Below are 15492 nucleotides of genomic sequence, written 5' to 3'. Positions count from 1 at the left end.
CTCTGTCCAACTCGATTTGCTTGTATCCACCCCAGCACTCAATACTGTACCTGGCACATAGTATCTGCTTAATAAATACTCCAATTCTTCTTCTTCTTCTTCTTCTTATTATTATTATTATTGTACTAAGCACCTGGGAGAGTACTGTACAACAGAGATGGTAGACACGTTCCCAGCCCACAATGATCTTAAAGTCTAGAGAGCAGTTCTGATCCAGATCTTTGAGTTGACATTTCTCTCTGGGTGGTAATGATATTTATTAAGATCTTCCTCTGCGCCAAGCACAGTGTTAAACGCGGGGGTAGATACAATATAATTAGATTGGCATGATTTTCAGAGCAGTGTTTTTCAATCCTTTTCAGAGAACATTTTTTGAGATAGCTTTTTTCAGAGACCATATAGTGGACCAAAAAACACGCCACTAACCTTTTTGGCAGGGTCCCATAGTTACTACAGTCAGTTCTCCTAGAAAATGTCTTTTCCCGGTGTGCTTTGGATCGAGTGCTGCTGGGGAATTATGGAAGGCTCTTCGGACCATGTGCATCCGTACGGATCGAACACGGTTTGAGGTCGAGGATGAGAAGCAGTGTTGCAGTGTGGATACAGCACGGGGAATCAGGGGGCCTGGATTCCAATCCCGGCTCCCCCACTTGTCTGCTGTGTGACCTTGGGCAAGGCACTTCACATCTCTGTGCCTGTTACCTCATCTGCAAAATGGGGATTAAGACTGTGAGCCTCATATGTGTCCAACCTGATTATCTTGTATCTTCTTCCCCAGTGCTTAGTAGAGTGCCTGGCACATAGTAAGCGCTTAACAAATCTCATAAAAAACAAAAGGAGAGGCTGAATGGGGCATTGGGGGGTGCGTTTCGGTTTCCCCGAAATGCAAATCCTGTGTCACTGGGGAGCTGATCATATTATTAAAACTGATTTGGGAAGCTATACCTAGACACATATTTTTTTTCCAGGAAAGAACACAGCCTAGGTAACAAATTATGATCCATACAGAGGTTACAGTCAATCAGTGTTATTTATTAAGTGCTTACTGTGTACAAGACACAGCACTAAACATCTGCCCCAGTGCTTACTACAGTGCCTGCCACATAGTAAGTGCTTAACAAATACTACGAAACAAAAATCTCTGTCCTTCCATCCAACCTCATAGATAGGGACGGATGATCTAACAGCCCTAATCCTCCTCAGTACAGTGCCCTGTGACAGTAAGCACTCAGTAAATAGTATTAATTGGTCGATTCTAATAACACAGCCCCCAGTTTACAGTTGGGGGGAACTAAAGTTAAATGACTTGCAGCAGGCCCGTAGCAGAGCTGGGGTACTAGACCCAAGTTTCCCGACTCCCAGCCCCGTGCTGTTTCCAACAGACTATGAGGCCACGTTCCAACAGCATACACTTCCAAGTTTGCTGCCTTCCGATGGAAAAACACTAGCCTGAGCTGAGCTGAGACTGGGGGCCTGGTCTCTCTTTCATCCTGGTGTGAAACAAGCAAATCTCCCATTTCAACATTCCATTAAGCCTGGTCTCTTCTTGTCCTGCTGCCGGTGTTGAGAAGTTGAGTAAGGAATAATAGGAATCCAGCACATTCCCCAGTCAAGTGCCCGGGGCCCAAATTTTTCCCAGAAATCCTGTCTCCTCCTGCTTTGTCATTGTCTCCAACACAGAGTCTGTTCCTTCTGCTCAGGATTTCTGAGACCCAGTGCCCTTAAAAGTTTATTATTAAGAATAATAATCATAATAATTATGGTATTTAAGCGCTTATTATGTGCCAAGCACTGTACTAAGCACTGGGATAACTACAGGGGGTAATCAGGTCCCACATGGAGCTCACAGTCCAAGTAGGAGGGAGAGCAGGTATTGTATCCCAATTTGTAGATAAGGGGAGGAGGAGAAACCAGGGGAAGGCCAGGATCTGGGGAAGAATTCTGGAGTCAGAAAGTGGAGAGTGAGTGTTGTATGTTATATGACTGAATGTTATATGTGCACTGGATTGGGCAGATAATTCAAAACCCAGGGTTTGATGCCAGTTAACCGGATTGTTACTGCCCAGGCTGTTTTTTATTTTCTTTTTTTTTGCTGAACACATGTGCATGGCTCAGAAAAGTGGAAACAGATTTAGGGCCGTGCCAACCCCGTCATTCTATAGAAGAGGATCAGACCTAGTTTTGGGGGGCTGGGAGTCAAGTTGGGTGGTCACTTTAGGGATAGGCACTGTGAAAGAGGATTATGAAGATGGCAAGAAGGAGTTTGCCTGGGACAGAGTACAGGGAAAGAAGTAAGGTGGTAGATGGGAAAGGACTATGTCAATTATCATTATTATTATTGTTCCTTGGGAGCAGGAAGTGAGCTTATCAGAATGGACCAGGACACATTAATAATAATAATGGTAATATATGGTACTTGTTAAGTGCTTATTATATGTGTCAGGCACTGTACAGGGTAGATACAAGTTAATTAGGTTGGACACAGTCCCTGTCCCATGTGGGGCTCACAGTCTCAATCCCCATTTTACAGATGAGGCAGCTAAGACACAGACAAGTAAAGAGATTTGCCCAAGGTCACACAGCAGACAAGTGGCAGAGCCAGGATTAGGACCCATGACCTTCTGACTCCCAGGATCGTGCTCTATCCATTATGCTATGTTGCCTGAAAATCTTGGCTTCAATAATAATAATAATAATAATGGCATTTATTAAGCGCTTACTATGTGCAAATCACCGTTCTAAGCACTGGGGAGGTTACAAGGTGATCAGGTTGTCCCACGGGGGGCTCACAGTGTTAATCCCCATTTTACAGATGAGGTAACTGAGTCACACAGAGAAGTGAAGTGCCTTGCCCAAAGTCACACAGCCGACGGTGGAGCCGGGATTTGAACCTATGACCTCTGACTCCAAAGCCCATGCTCTTTCCACTGAGCCATGCTGCTTCTCAGATCACGCTGCTGATCAGGAACAGAGATCTTGATCTCTTCAAGATCAAACAGCTATTTCAGATGGGTTTAAGTATCTAAAAAAACCCAAAAACCTTGCCTACCTTCTCCTGGTCCTTCAAACTAAGTCTGCTGGACAATCTGCTGCCAAGATTGTTGCCTCCTTTTGTCTGGAAAAACGTTAGCCCGAGCTGCTTACCCTGTTCAGCTGGTGGGTCCCTGAATGAGGTGGGGGGCTGCGGGCAAAGAGGAGATGGTCACTGGGGGGCCCTGAATTTGGGTGGCAGAATTACAGTCTTGACTGTAGACTGTGAGCTCGTTATGGGCGGGGAACTTATCCTCTAATTCTGTTGTATTGCAATAATAATGAAGACATTTGTTAATAATAATAACGATGACATTTGTTAAGTGCTTACTTTGTGCTGGGCACTGTACTAAGCACTGGGATAGATACAAGTAGAGGTGGATACAGTCCCTGTGCATGTGGGGCTCACAGTCTCCATCCCCTTTTTACAGATGAGATAACTGAGGCACAAAAAAATGAAGTGACTTGCCCAAGGTCACACAGTGGATAAGTGGTGAAGCCAGGTTTAGAACCCATGACCCTCTGACTTCCACTACACCATGCTGCTTCACAGTTCATTTTTCTCTCCGTCGGGGAATCGAACCCGTCTCCCGTGTGACAGGTGGGGATTCTCACCACTCTAATAATGAGGACTCTCCCAGATGTACTCTACAAAGTGCTTAGTACAGTGCTCTGAACATAGTAAGTGCTCGAAAAACACCATGTATCATCAATCGTATTTATTGAGGGCTTACTGTGTGCAGAGCACTGTATTGATGTATTGATGAGTACATACATACATTACATACATACATACATTGATGAATACATACAGAGCATGTATTGATGAGTAAAACTCTGGTTGGCGTGTTCCAAGTCTAGCAGTATCCTGCCTGTTGGATGACACAACCGGAGCTGCTTACCCTTTCTGGGCCTTCCGTAAATGAAAGTTGACATGCTGCTTCAAAAGATAAGGCAGGAGGAGCCCAAAGCATCCAGACAGGGAATGGAAAGGGAGGGGAGAAGAGGGAAGAAGTGGCTCTGGAATTCCTTAACATCTTGGCTAGGTACAAAGAGAGTTTCTTGCCCATTAGGAGCTGGCCCAATGTCAGCTGGCTGGGGGACCAGCCAATCACAGATCCTGCCTGGAATAGTGTGGATTCCCGCTGTCCTGCTAAGCTGGGCGGAGGGACCAGGAGGAGGTAGGCAAGCTTTTTCTTTTTTATTTGTGATATTTAAACCCAAGTCTGAAATAGCTGTTTACATCTTGGAGCCAGGATTTTCAGGCAATGAAGTAGACACTCGCCTCAGAGCGCCCCCGGCTCGTTCTGATAGGGCTGCCTCCTGCTCCCAAGGAATAATACTAATAATAATTAATAATAATTTAAAAGCTGTTATTTTTGAGGCATGAATTATGTGCCTAGCACTGCTCTAAGAGATAAGCAGGTCGGATACAGTTCCTGTCCCTTATGGGGCTCATGGTCTAAGGGGGATGGAGAACAGTGAAGCAGCGTGGCTCAGTGGAAAGAGCCTGGGCTTTGGAGTCAGAGGTCATGGGTTCAAATCCCGGCTCCGCCACTTGTCAGCTGTGTGACTTTGGGCAAGTCACTTAACTTCTCTGGGCCTCAGTTCCCTCAACTGTAAAATGGGGATAAAGACTGTGAGCCCCCCGTGGGGCAACCTGATCACCTTGTAACCTCCCCAGTGCTTAGAACAGTGCTTTGCACATAGTAAGCACTTAATAAATGCTATCATTATTATTATTATTATTATTATTAACAGGTATCTTATCCCCATTTTACAGATGAGGAAACTGGGGCACAGATAAGGTCACCCAGCAGGCAAGTGGCAGATCTGGGATTAGAACCCAGGTTTCCTGACTCCCACGTCTGTGCTCTTTCCACTAGATTATGCTGCTTCTCAAAGTGAGTATGTCTGGGTTTTGTTTTTGGCCCGGTGGATAAAGCACTGACTTAATATCTTACTACCTCCAAGCTCTGGGGTTCGAATCCTGGCTCTGCCACTTGCTTACTGCGTGACCTTGGGCAAGTCAGTTAACTTCTGTGTGTCTCACTTTCTTCATCTGGAGATCAAATACCTGCTGCTCTCCCTCTTTGAGTGGGAGCCTCATATGGACAGGGTTGATATCTGACTTGCGCTGTATCTATCCCAGCGTTTAGTACAGTGCCTGGCACAGAGTAAACATGTAGTAAACATCACTATTATTACCGATTTCTCTCATTCATTCAATCATATTTACTGAGCGCTGACTGTGTGCAGAGCACTGTACAAAGCGCTTGGGAAGTACACGTTGGCAACATATAGCGACGGTCCCTACCCAACAACGGGCTCACGGTCTAGAAGGGGGAGACAGACAACAAAACAAAGCATGTGGACTTGTGTCAAATCACCAGAATAAATAAAAATAAAGCTAGATACACATCATTAACAAAATAAATAGAATAGTAAATATGTACAGGTAAAATAAATAGCGTAATAAATCTGTACAAACATATATACAGGTGCTGTGGGGAGGGGAAGGAGGTAGGGCTGGGGGGGTGGGGAGGAGGAGAGGAAAAAGGGGGCTTAGTCTGGGAAGGCCTCTTGGAGGAGGTGAGCTCTCAGTAGGGCTTTGAAGGGAGGAAGAGAGCTAGTTTGGCGGATGTGTGGAGGGAGGGCATTCCAGGCCAGGGGTCGACAGTGGGACAGGTGAGAACGCGGTACAGTGAGGAGGTTAGTGGCAGAGAAATTTATTATTTCTGGTAATAAATATTAAGAATATTTAGAGCCCTTGATCTTTGTGTAGCTTCAACTTCTAAGAAGTCTTTTTCCTCCCAATATCCAAAAGTTGGGGATTATTGCTGTTGAATTTTGGAGCATTATGGAAAGAGCACGGGCCTGGGAGACAGAGGACCTGGGTTCTAATCCCAGTTCTGTCACTTGTCTGCTTTGTGACTTTGGACAAGTCACTTCACTTAGTGTCTCATTTTCCTCATCTGTAAAATGAGGATGAAATCCTACTCTCTCTATTTAGGCTGTGCGACAGGGACTGAGTCCAATCTGAATATCATGTATCAACCCCAGGGCTGGGTACAGTGTTTGGCACATAGTAAATGCTGAACAAATACCATTATTATTATTATTTGTAATTTTAATGGTTTTTAGTAATACCATTGAGAAGCAGTGTGTTTCAGTGGAAAGAGCATGGGCTTTGGAGTCAGAGTTCATGGGTTCAAATCCCAGCTCCGCCAATTGTCAGCTGTGTGACTTTGGGCAAGTCACTTCACTTCTCTGTGCCTGTTACCTCATCTGTAAAATGGGGGGTGAAGACTGTGAGCCCCCCATGGGACAACCTGATCACCTTGTAACCTCCCCAGTGCTTAGAACAGTACTTTGCACGTAGTAAGTGCTTAATAAGTGCCATTATTATTATTATTATTAAGCACTTACTATGTTCCAGGCACTGTACTAAGTGCTGGGGCAGATACAAGATAATCAAGTTGGACACAGTCCCTGTCCCTCACAGAATCCCCATTTTACAGATGAGGTAACTGAGACACAGAGAAGTTAAGTGATTTCTCCAGGGTCACAGAGCAGACAAGTGGTGGAGCCGGAATTAGAACCCAGGCCTTCTAACTCCCAGGTCTGTGCTCTTTCCACTGAGCCACGCTGCTTCCCTGTTTACATTCCTGTGTTTGGAGGAGCGGGTGTGCAGAGAGGATGCTGTGGTTAGCCTTGCTTAATAGTGATGAACCTAAAATGCTCAGAGGGAGGGGGGCTAGCTCAAAGGCACCCAGAGGGCCCATGGCAGAGCCAGGAGAATGGTTTGGGGTTCTGGGTTCAAATCCCAGCTCTGCCAATTGTCAGCTGTGTGACTTTGGGCAAGTCACTTCACTTCTCTGGGCCTCAGTTACCTCATCTGTAAAATGGGGATTGAGACTGTGAGCCCCGCCTTGGGAGAACCTGATTACCCGGTAACCTCCCCAGCACTTAGAACAGTGCTTTGCACATAGTAAGTGCTTAATAAATGCCATTATTATTATTATTATTTGGGTCTCCACCCCTGAACCCCAGCCCCCGGCTGCCTGCGTGATGGAGAAATTGTAGAAACAAGCCAGGTACCTCTGTCTCCAGCCCATGGCCTAAGTAAGCGCTTAATAAATGCCATTATTATTATTATTATTATTATTATTATTATTATTGTTATTATTTGGGTCTCCACCCCTGAACCCCAGCCCCTGGCTGCCTGCTGATGGAGAAATTGTAGAAACAAGCCAGGTACTTCTGTCTCCAACCCATGGCCCTAAGGAGCAAATGTTGACTAGACTGCAAACTCGTTGAAGGCAGAGATTATATCTGTTATCTTTTTGTATTGTACTCCCCCAAGCACTTAGTACAGTGCTCTGCACACAATAAGTGCTCCGTAAATGCCATTGACTGACTGACTTACTATCTCCAAGTGGCCTGGGTCTCAGGCAGCATCCCAGATCTGTCCTTATTCCCGTGGTGGTCAATTTCCGCTTCAAAGAAGACACCTCCATATCCCACTCCAACTCCCTGCCAGTGCTTGCTACTGGATCCTGCTCTGTCCCTGCCTTGAGGATGGGGATTTGACAGCGAAGAGGTGGCGGTGGAGATGACATCAGGGCAGTTGGAAGTTTTGGGTTGGCCGGGAAGCCTGGCCCCTGCCCCCTGAACCTTATAATTGTCCAGGGCCGAACCAGCAGCTTCTCTTGTTCACTGGGTACCCGCGGGGTCCGGCCAGGACTGGGGTAACACCACCTTAGCAAGGGCAGAAAGTGAGGCACACCCCTCCTCCAAATGAGGCCAGATCCTCTCACCTAGCCTGGATCGCGGAAGGAACAAAATCACTCCTCTTAAACATGACAGAGGTGGCTCTTTTTAGTCTTGTGATTCTTTTTTTTAAAGTTTCTGCTTAAAGGTAAATATAATCTCTTGTGAGAGTCTGTGTGTTTGCTTGCGTATGCTTGTACAGTAGGTGAGGACTTGGGGGCTCAAAACTCTGGGTCATTTTCCCTTTTCTAACCTCTAAGTACTTATCAGATTTCTCTCTCAACCCTCAGTCTTCGTAGCTCATTCCTCAGTCCTCCTCTAGACTGTAAGCTCATTATGGGCAGGGAATATTTTTGCTAATTCTGTTGTCGCATTCTCCCAAGCACTTAGAACCGTTCTGTGCACATAGTAAGCACTCAATCCATATCACACAATAAGCCTCTCCCCCTTCTAGACTGTGAGCCCACTGTTGGGTAGGGACTGTCTCTATATGTTGCCAACTTGTACTTCCCAAGCCCTTAGTACAGTGCTCTGCACACAGTAAGCGCTCAATAAATACGATTGAATGAATGAATGAATTGATTGGTCTGTTACTGAGCTCTGCAGTGAGCAGCATGACTTTCCCCTTCCCCCCCAGCAAAAAACTGACTCTGAACGAAATTCACTTGGAAAGTATGAAACAAGATCCTAATTACGGCTAAACAGTCCCGAGCTGGTATAAACTAATGAAACTTGTCGCGATGCAGGCCCGGCCTGTCCCGTTCCCCGCACCCCACCTCTCCCGTGGCTTGGTGACGTGAAGAGGATGGGACATTACTGGCTCTGGAAAATATTTAGGACAGTGTAGAAACTCTTGGGTTCAGGGTGGCTATTCATTCACTCAGTCCTATTTATTGAGTGCTTATTGTGTGGAGAGCATTGTACTAAGTGTGTGGGAGAGTACAGCGTAACTATAAGCAGACACATTCCCTGACCACATTGAGTTTACAGTCTAGAGAGGGAGACGGACATTAATGTAAATAAATTACTGATATGGACGTAAGTACAGTGGGGCTGGGAGGGGGATGAATAAAAGGAGTGAGTCAGGGCAACGCAGAAGGGAGTGGGAGAAGAGGAAAGGAGGGCTTAGGGATGGGGGGAGGAACTAGTATATACTTCTAGCCCCTCCCACTGTGGTTCATTTTCTGCTGTGAGATCTCTCGGCTGGTGCCTGGTTCTGTTCTGGGTCTGTATGGGAGGACTGAGGGAGGGCCTGGCCTAGTCTCCCCTCTGCCTAATCAGTCACCTAGTTAATGAGCCTGAATTTCCCACCAGACCAGAGATTTCAGTTTCCCAGCCCGTAGAGAACATCGTTGCCCTATCCTGGTCCTCTCCGCATCCCTGCCTGAGATAACAAGGAGCCGCCGTTTATGCATGAATGGAAATGGAAGCATAAGGCAGCAAATGGGGATTTTATTTTTTTAGCGTGAAGTGACCGGGTCACCATTCCGGCTCACGGCACTCGGTCTCGGAGGCGTGGGAGACGCGTCGGGGTGTCCCCCTGTGTGCTGTTCTATCAATCAATCAATGGGATTTATTGAGCGCTTGCTGTGTGCAGAGCACACTAAGTGCTTGGGAGAGTACAGTACAACAGAGTTGACAGACACGTTCCCTGCCCACAGTCTACAGGGGAAGATGGACATTAAAATAAATTCCGGATATGCATGTAAGTGCTGTGGAGCGGGCCCCTCTCAGGATCACACCTGGAGAGTTTCCAGTACTCTACCAGTTTCAGCTTTGGGAAGGAGAGTCAAACAGAGTTTATCCATTCCATTCCTAGCTTGGGCAGTGGCTAGCGAGTGGAAGGCAATCTGCTACAAGTCAAAACTCACCCGTGCTGGGCAGCAGCGGCATGGAAGAGAGCTGAGGGTAGCGACTCGAGTTTAATGTGCGGAAGAAGGCAATGGTAAACCACTTCTGTACTTTGACCAGGAAAACTCTATGAATTACACTACCAGAACGATTGCAGATGGAGGTGGGGCGTTCTGGGAGACATGTGTCCATGGAGGCACTGTGGGTCGGACAGAACCCACAAACTTTTGACTCACAGGCCTGTACCCTATAATAATAATAATAATAGTAATAATAATAATAATAATAATAGTGGTATTTGTTAAGCACTTACTATGTGCCAAGCACTGGGGTGGATACAAATAATCAGTCTGTCCCATGTGGAGCTCACAGCCTTCCTATTTTACAGAAGAGGTAACTGAAGCACAGAGAGTTAAGTGACTTGTCAAGGTCAAACAGAAGACAAGTGGCGGAGCTGGGATTAGAACTCACGTCTTCTTACTCCGGAGCCCGTACTCTTTCCACTAAGCCAAGCTGCTACCCTATCCACTGTGCCACACTGCTTCTCTGCTCAAGCTTTGCACTTCTATGATCTCCTCTGCCTGTGTATTCCCAGTATGTGGATATGACCTGCATTAGTGGACCTCATCCCCAAAATGTGGTAATGCTTCTCTGCTCAAGCTTTGCACTTCCATGACCTCCCTCTGCCTGTGTATTCCCAGTACGTGGATATGGCCTGCATTAGTGGACCTCATCCCCAAAATGTGGTAATGGTCCTGCCTTCTCCCCTATCCTCTCCCCCCCAGCCCCCAAAAGCATTCTCCCTCTCCTACCCCAGCCTCAGCTCCAGGGGAACTCCAGCAGGGACGATCTTTACCCTGGAGGCTCAGGGCAACAGAACAGGGGACCGAATCCTGGAGATTCCAGCCCCCGGCCCTTCCCACCTTGCCCCTTTTCTAACTGGGAGTGTGCTCTCTGGTTGGCATGACTGCGGTAATTCAAGCATCCAATCTTGGGCCGAAGCCAAAGGCAGCCCTGAGTCAGCTGCCGGGGCCGGCGCATGTGCATTCTGCTGGAATTCACGGTCTCGTATACATGAGTTCAGCCGCAAAACCTGCGTGCGGGCCCAGAGCAGACCCCCCACCCTTCAGCAGCCCCCTGGTAAATCCTACCTCTGGCTGGGATCACCCTTTCTCCTCAAATCCGACAGATAGTTACTTTCCCCTGCTTCAAAGCCTTAGTGAAGGCACCTCTCCAAGAGCCCTTCCCTCTTCTCCCACCTGCTTCTGCGTCACCCTGACTTGCTCCCTTTGTTCTTCTCCCCCTTCCATCCCCACAGCACTTATGTCCAAATCTGTAACATTGATTTCTATTAATGTATGTCTCCCCACCTCTAGACTTTAAGCTCACTGTGGGCATTCATTCATTCATTCAATCGTATTTATTGAGTGCTTACTGTGTGCAGAACACTGTACTAAGTGCTTGGGAAGTACAAGTTGGCAACATATAGAGACGGTTCCTACCCAACAGTGGGCTCACAGTCTAGAAAGAAATGTGTCTATTTATTGTTGTATCGTACTCTCCCAAGTGCTTAATACAGTGCTTCTAGACTGTGAGCCCACTGTTGGGTAGGGACCGTCTTTATGTGTTGCCAATTTGTACTTCCCAAGAGCTTAGTACAGTGCTCTGCACACAGTAAGCGCTCAGTAAATATGATTGATTGCTGTACATACAGTAAGTGCTCAATAAATACAACTGAATCAGTGAATGAGTGAAATTGGAGTGACCCAGGGCTGCTGACCCTCTTTGCCATGGCACAGCACGGATGCAATATTGTGGTCACTTTGGCCGCAAATGGGTCTTGCCCCTAAAACCCCCCTCCAAAAATATCTTCCCTTGTCCAGCTTGCCTATTTGCTCAATGTGTTCCATACCCTAGTGGGAACACGACAGGCTGGAAGGGTCGAGAAAGTGTGAATGGTTCTTTGCAAATTGCTTTTCAGCCTGCTGTGAGGAAGCAGCGTGGTGGAGTGGATAAATCAATCAATCAATCAATCGTATTTATTGAGCGCTTACTGTGTGCAGAGCACTGTACTAAGCGCTTGGGAAGTACAAGTTGGCAACATATAGAGACAGTCCCTACCCAACAGTGGGATCACAGGGGGAGACAGAGAACAAAACCAAACATGTTAACAAAATAGAATAGATATGTACAAGTAAATAAATAAATAGAGTAATAAATATGTACAAACATATATACATATATACAGGTGCTGTGGGGAAGGGAAGGAGGTAAGACGGGGGGGATGGAGAGGGGGATGAGGGGGAGAGGATAAAGCACAGACCCAGGAGTCAGAAGGTCATGGGTTCTAATCCCAGCTCTGCCACTTGTCTGCCGCGTGGCCTCCAGCAGGTCACTTCACTCCTGGTGCCACAGTTCCCTCATCTGTAAAATGGAGATTAAGACTGTTAACGGAATGCGGGACAGGGACCAAAACTAACCCCATTTGCTTGTATTCACCCCAGGGCTTAGTACAGTGCCTGACACATAGTAAGCGCTTCACAAATGTCTCAATTATTGTTATTACTTTTCTAAGCAATTCCTGCCTGCACTCTCTTGGTCCTTATGTCTCGGGGACGAGCCCTATCCACTCTTCTCAGTGGGAGGTGTCGACGTTTGCAAGGGAAGAGAAAGTCTGAGATTTACAATTGTTTTGGAAGGATAACACCACAAGTCCAGAGAGTTGGCCACTGGTAGAGGAAACAGTGGTGGAAGAGGGTGTCTGATATGGTTTGTGGCCCAGCCTGGCCTAGTCTTCTCCAAGCAGAGCAGAAAGGCCTAGATTGGATCATTTGGAAACTCCTGCTGACTCCAAGTTGAAGTGGATGTTGTGTGGATGGGGCCTGTCGCAGGGAACTAAAATTGCTGGTCTTCAAGCCAGGCTGTGTTGATCCCTTGGTCACAATTCCTGATCCTCAGTTTGCCCAATCAATCAAGTCATCAATATATCACATTTATTTAGTGCTTTCTGTGTGCAGAGCACCGTACCAAACGCTTGGGAAAGTACAATCCAACAATATAACAGATACATTGTCTGGCAGGTATGAGGAGGGAGGGCGTTCCAGGACGGTGGCAAGATATGGGTGAGAGGTTGGCAGCAAGATAGATGAGATCAAGGTTCTGTGAGTAGGTTATCATTAGAGGAGTGAAGTGTGTGGGCTGGAAGTGGGAGAATAGTGAGGTAAGGTTGGAGGGTTCAAGCTGATTGAGTGCTTTAAAGCTGGTGGTAAGGAATTTCTGTTTGCTGTGGAGGTGGAGGTTCTTGAGAAATGAGGAGATGTGGACTGGAATCTTGTAGAAAAATGATCCGGGCAGTGGAGTGAAGTAGGGACTGGAGTGGGGAGAGACAGGAGCCTGGGAGGTCAGCAAGGAGGTGTGATAAATAATGTGGTAGCAGCATGGATGGAGCGGAAAGGGTGGATTTTAGCGATGTTGGGAAGGTGGAACCGGCAGGATTTAGTGACAGATTGAGTATGTGGGTTGAATGAGAGAGATGATAATGCCAATGTCCAACTAAGAGACTGGAGCAGAAGCATTTAGCCCAGGGAAGTGGGAGGGAGCTTTATGCCCTCTGGGAGGACTCCTATATAGGAGCACAAAGAAGATTTCTTCTTTAAAGTTTTCAACAAAAACAATTATTTCTTCCTACCCCACTTTGGGAAGTGTTATGGTTTTTTTTGTTTTGCTTTGTTTTTTCAAGCTAACTGACTTTCTGGGATATTCCAATTTTTTTAAAAAATGATATTTGTTAAGCACTTGCTAGGTGCCAGGCACTGCCCTCAGCACTGGGGCAGTTACAAAATAATCTGGTTGGACACGGCCCCTTTTCCACATAGGGCTCACAGCTTCAATCCCCATTTTACAGATGAGTTAACTGAAGCACAGAGGATAGTAATAATAATGATGATGGTATTTGTTAAGCACTTACTATGTGCAAAGCACTGTTCTAAGCTCTGGGGAGGTTACAAGGTGATCAGGTTGTCCCACGGGGGGCTCACAGTTTTAACCCCCATTTTACAGATGAGGTAACTGAGGCACAGAGAAGTGAAGTGACTTGCCCAAAGTCACACAGCTAACAGTTGGCGGAGCCGGGATTTGAACCCATGACCTCTGACTCCAAAGCCTGTGCTCTTTCCACTGAGCCACGCTGCTTCTCCAAGTGAAGTGACTTGCCCAAGGTCACACAGCGGACAAACATGGAGCCAGGATTAGAACCCAAGTCCTCCAACTCATAGACTTGTGCTCTTTCCACTGGGCCCTGTTGTGATTCACATCTTGGCTCACATTTATTATCCTCGCCAGCTCTTAGAACAGTGCTTTGCACACAGTAAGCGCTTAACAAATACCAGCATTATTATTATTATTATTATTCACGTGGTTAGGAGCCACAGTAGCAGCCTGCCTCCCTCCAGCCCCTCATCCGAACCCCTTCTCGAGACCTGAACATCCCCCTCTCCTTTCCAGGTCTTTCCTCAGTTCCAAGAGGAAATCCTTGAGGCTCTGATTCCTGGGGCGGGGAGAGACCAATAGACAGGCTGATTTTTTTTTTTATAGTATTTGTTAAGTGCTTACAATCTGTCAAACACTGGGGTAGATACAATTAATACAATACAATTAATGTAATATATATTATAATATAATAATATTATTATTAATAATAATAGTAGTAGTAATAATGGTATTTTTAAAACACACTATGTGTCAAGCACTGTTCTAAGCGCTGGGGTAGATACAAGCTAATCAGATTGGACACGGTCCCTTGTCCCACGTGGGGCTCACAGTCTCAATCCCCATTTTACAGCTGACATAACTGAGGCACAGAGAAGTGAAGTGACTTGCCCAAGGCCCCACAGCAGACAAGTGACGGAGCTATTAGAACCCAGGTCCTTCTGACGCCCAGGTCTATTCTCAGATAGGACTCAGTCCCTGTCCCAGATGGGGCTCCCAGTCTAATTTGGTGGGAGAACAGGTTTTGAATCCCCATGTTACAGATGAAGAGACAGAGGCACAGAGAAATTAATGGGCTTTCCCAGAGTCACACAGCAAGCAATTGGTAGAGCTGGGATTCCGACTCCCGGGCCCGGGCCCTTTCCAGTAGGCCCCGCTGCTTCTCGATTCCCACTCCTGACATCAGTGTCCATATTCTGGTCCCATCTGAGGCACCCACCGAAGACCATGTGCTGAATGAAGCGTGAATGGACCCTAGTACCCTCCTGCGGCCCCAGCCCTCCCCCACCTCCTTCCTGTGCTTGATAATAAATGCCTCCCGTTCAGTTCAGAGGGTGAGAAATGTCTCTTCTCCCTGCATTTAAAAATCTTCCTGGCCTCCGGGAGTGGGATTGCCTAGCCTAGGGAGAAGGGCGGAAGGTGGGTGTCAGGTTGCCTAGCAATGGAGGAGCTGGATCATAGGCCGTGGTCCCGTCCATTAAGCCGGGCCCCGTCCTCGGACGGGAATGGGATGCGCTGTGGTCATCGTGCGCAGGCCGCATTCTGTCTGGTTCACGTTCATTCATGCTCTCCCTCCCTCCCTCTCCCCTTCTCTCTCCTCCGCTCCCGCGTTTCTGCGAGGCGGGGAGCGCTTTCTGGGAAGGGCTGCAGCTCTGGCTCCCTGCCGCTCTTGCTCCTGACTCACGGGTCCATGGGCCCGGTTCCGCCTCTGCAGCCTGAACGAGAGTCTCCGTGCTGTTCAGGGATGGGGCAGGGCGGAGCGTGGAGGAGAGACATCTTGAGGAGCTGCCCAGTGCTGAGTCAGAAGGGCTCAGAGGGGGCTGTGCGTGATCCCTGCTAAGCTGTAGGGTT

The 15492-nt window shown here is 47.2% G+C and overlaps 1 protein-coding gene and 1 non-coding gene across 3 annotated transcripts in view; both read left to right on the top strand.

The window, feature by feature from the left end:
* The window catches only part of NCS1 (neuronal calcium sensor 1), a 125889-nt gene that overhangs the window by 23077 nt on the left and 87320 nt on the right, over window positions 1–15492 (top strand). The gene's annotated exons all lie outside the window — the stretch shown is intronic.
* LOC119927799 lies at window positions 9528–9664 on the top strand. Its single transcript, XR_005450768.1, has one exon. It is a non-coding gene; the product is annotated as a small nucleolar RNA SNORA7 (small nucleolar RNA).

The sequence above is a fragment of the Tachyglossus aculeatus genome, chromosome 4, assembly GCF_015852505.1.
Source record: "Tachyglossus aculeatus isolate mTacAcu1 chromosome 4, mTacAcu1.pri, whole genome shotgun sequence".
NCBI classification, from domain to species: Eukaryota; Metazoa; Chordata; class Mammalia; order Monotremata; family Tachyglossidae; genus Tachyglossus; species Tachyglossus aculeatus.
The sequence above is the reverse complement of the archived record's forward strand: the minus strand, read 5'-3'. Positions and strand labels throughout refer to the sequence as shown.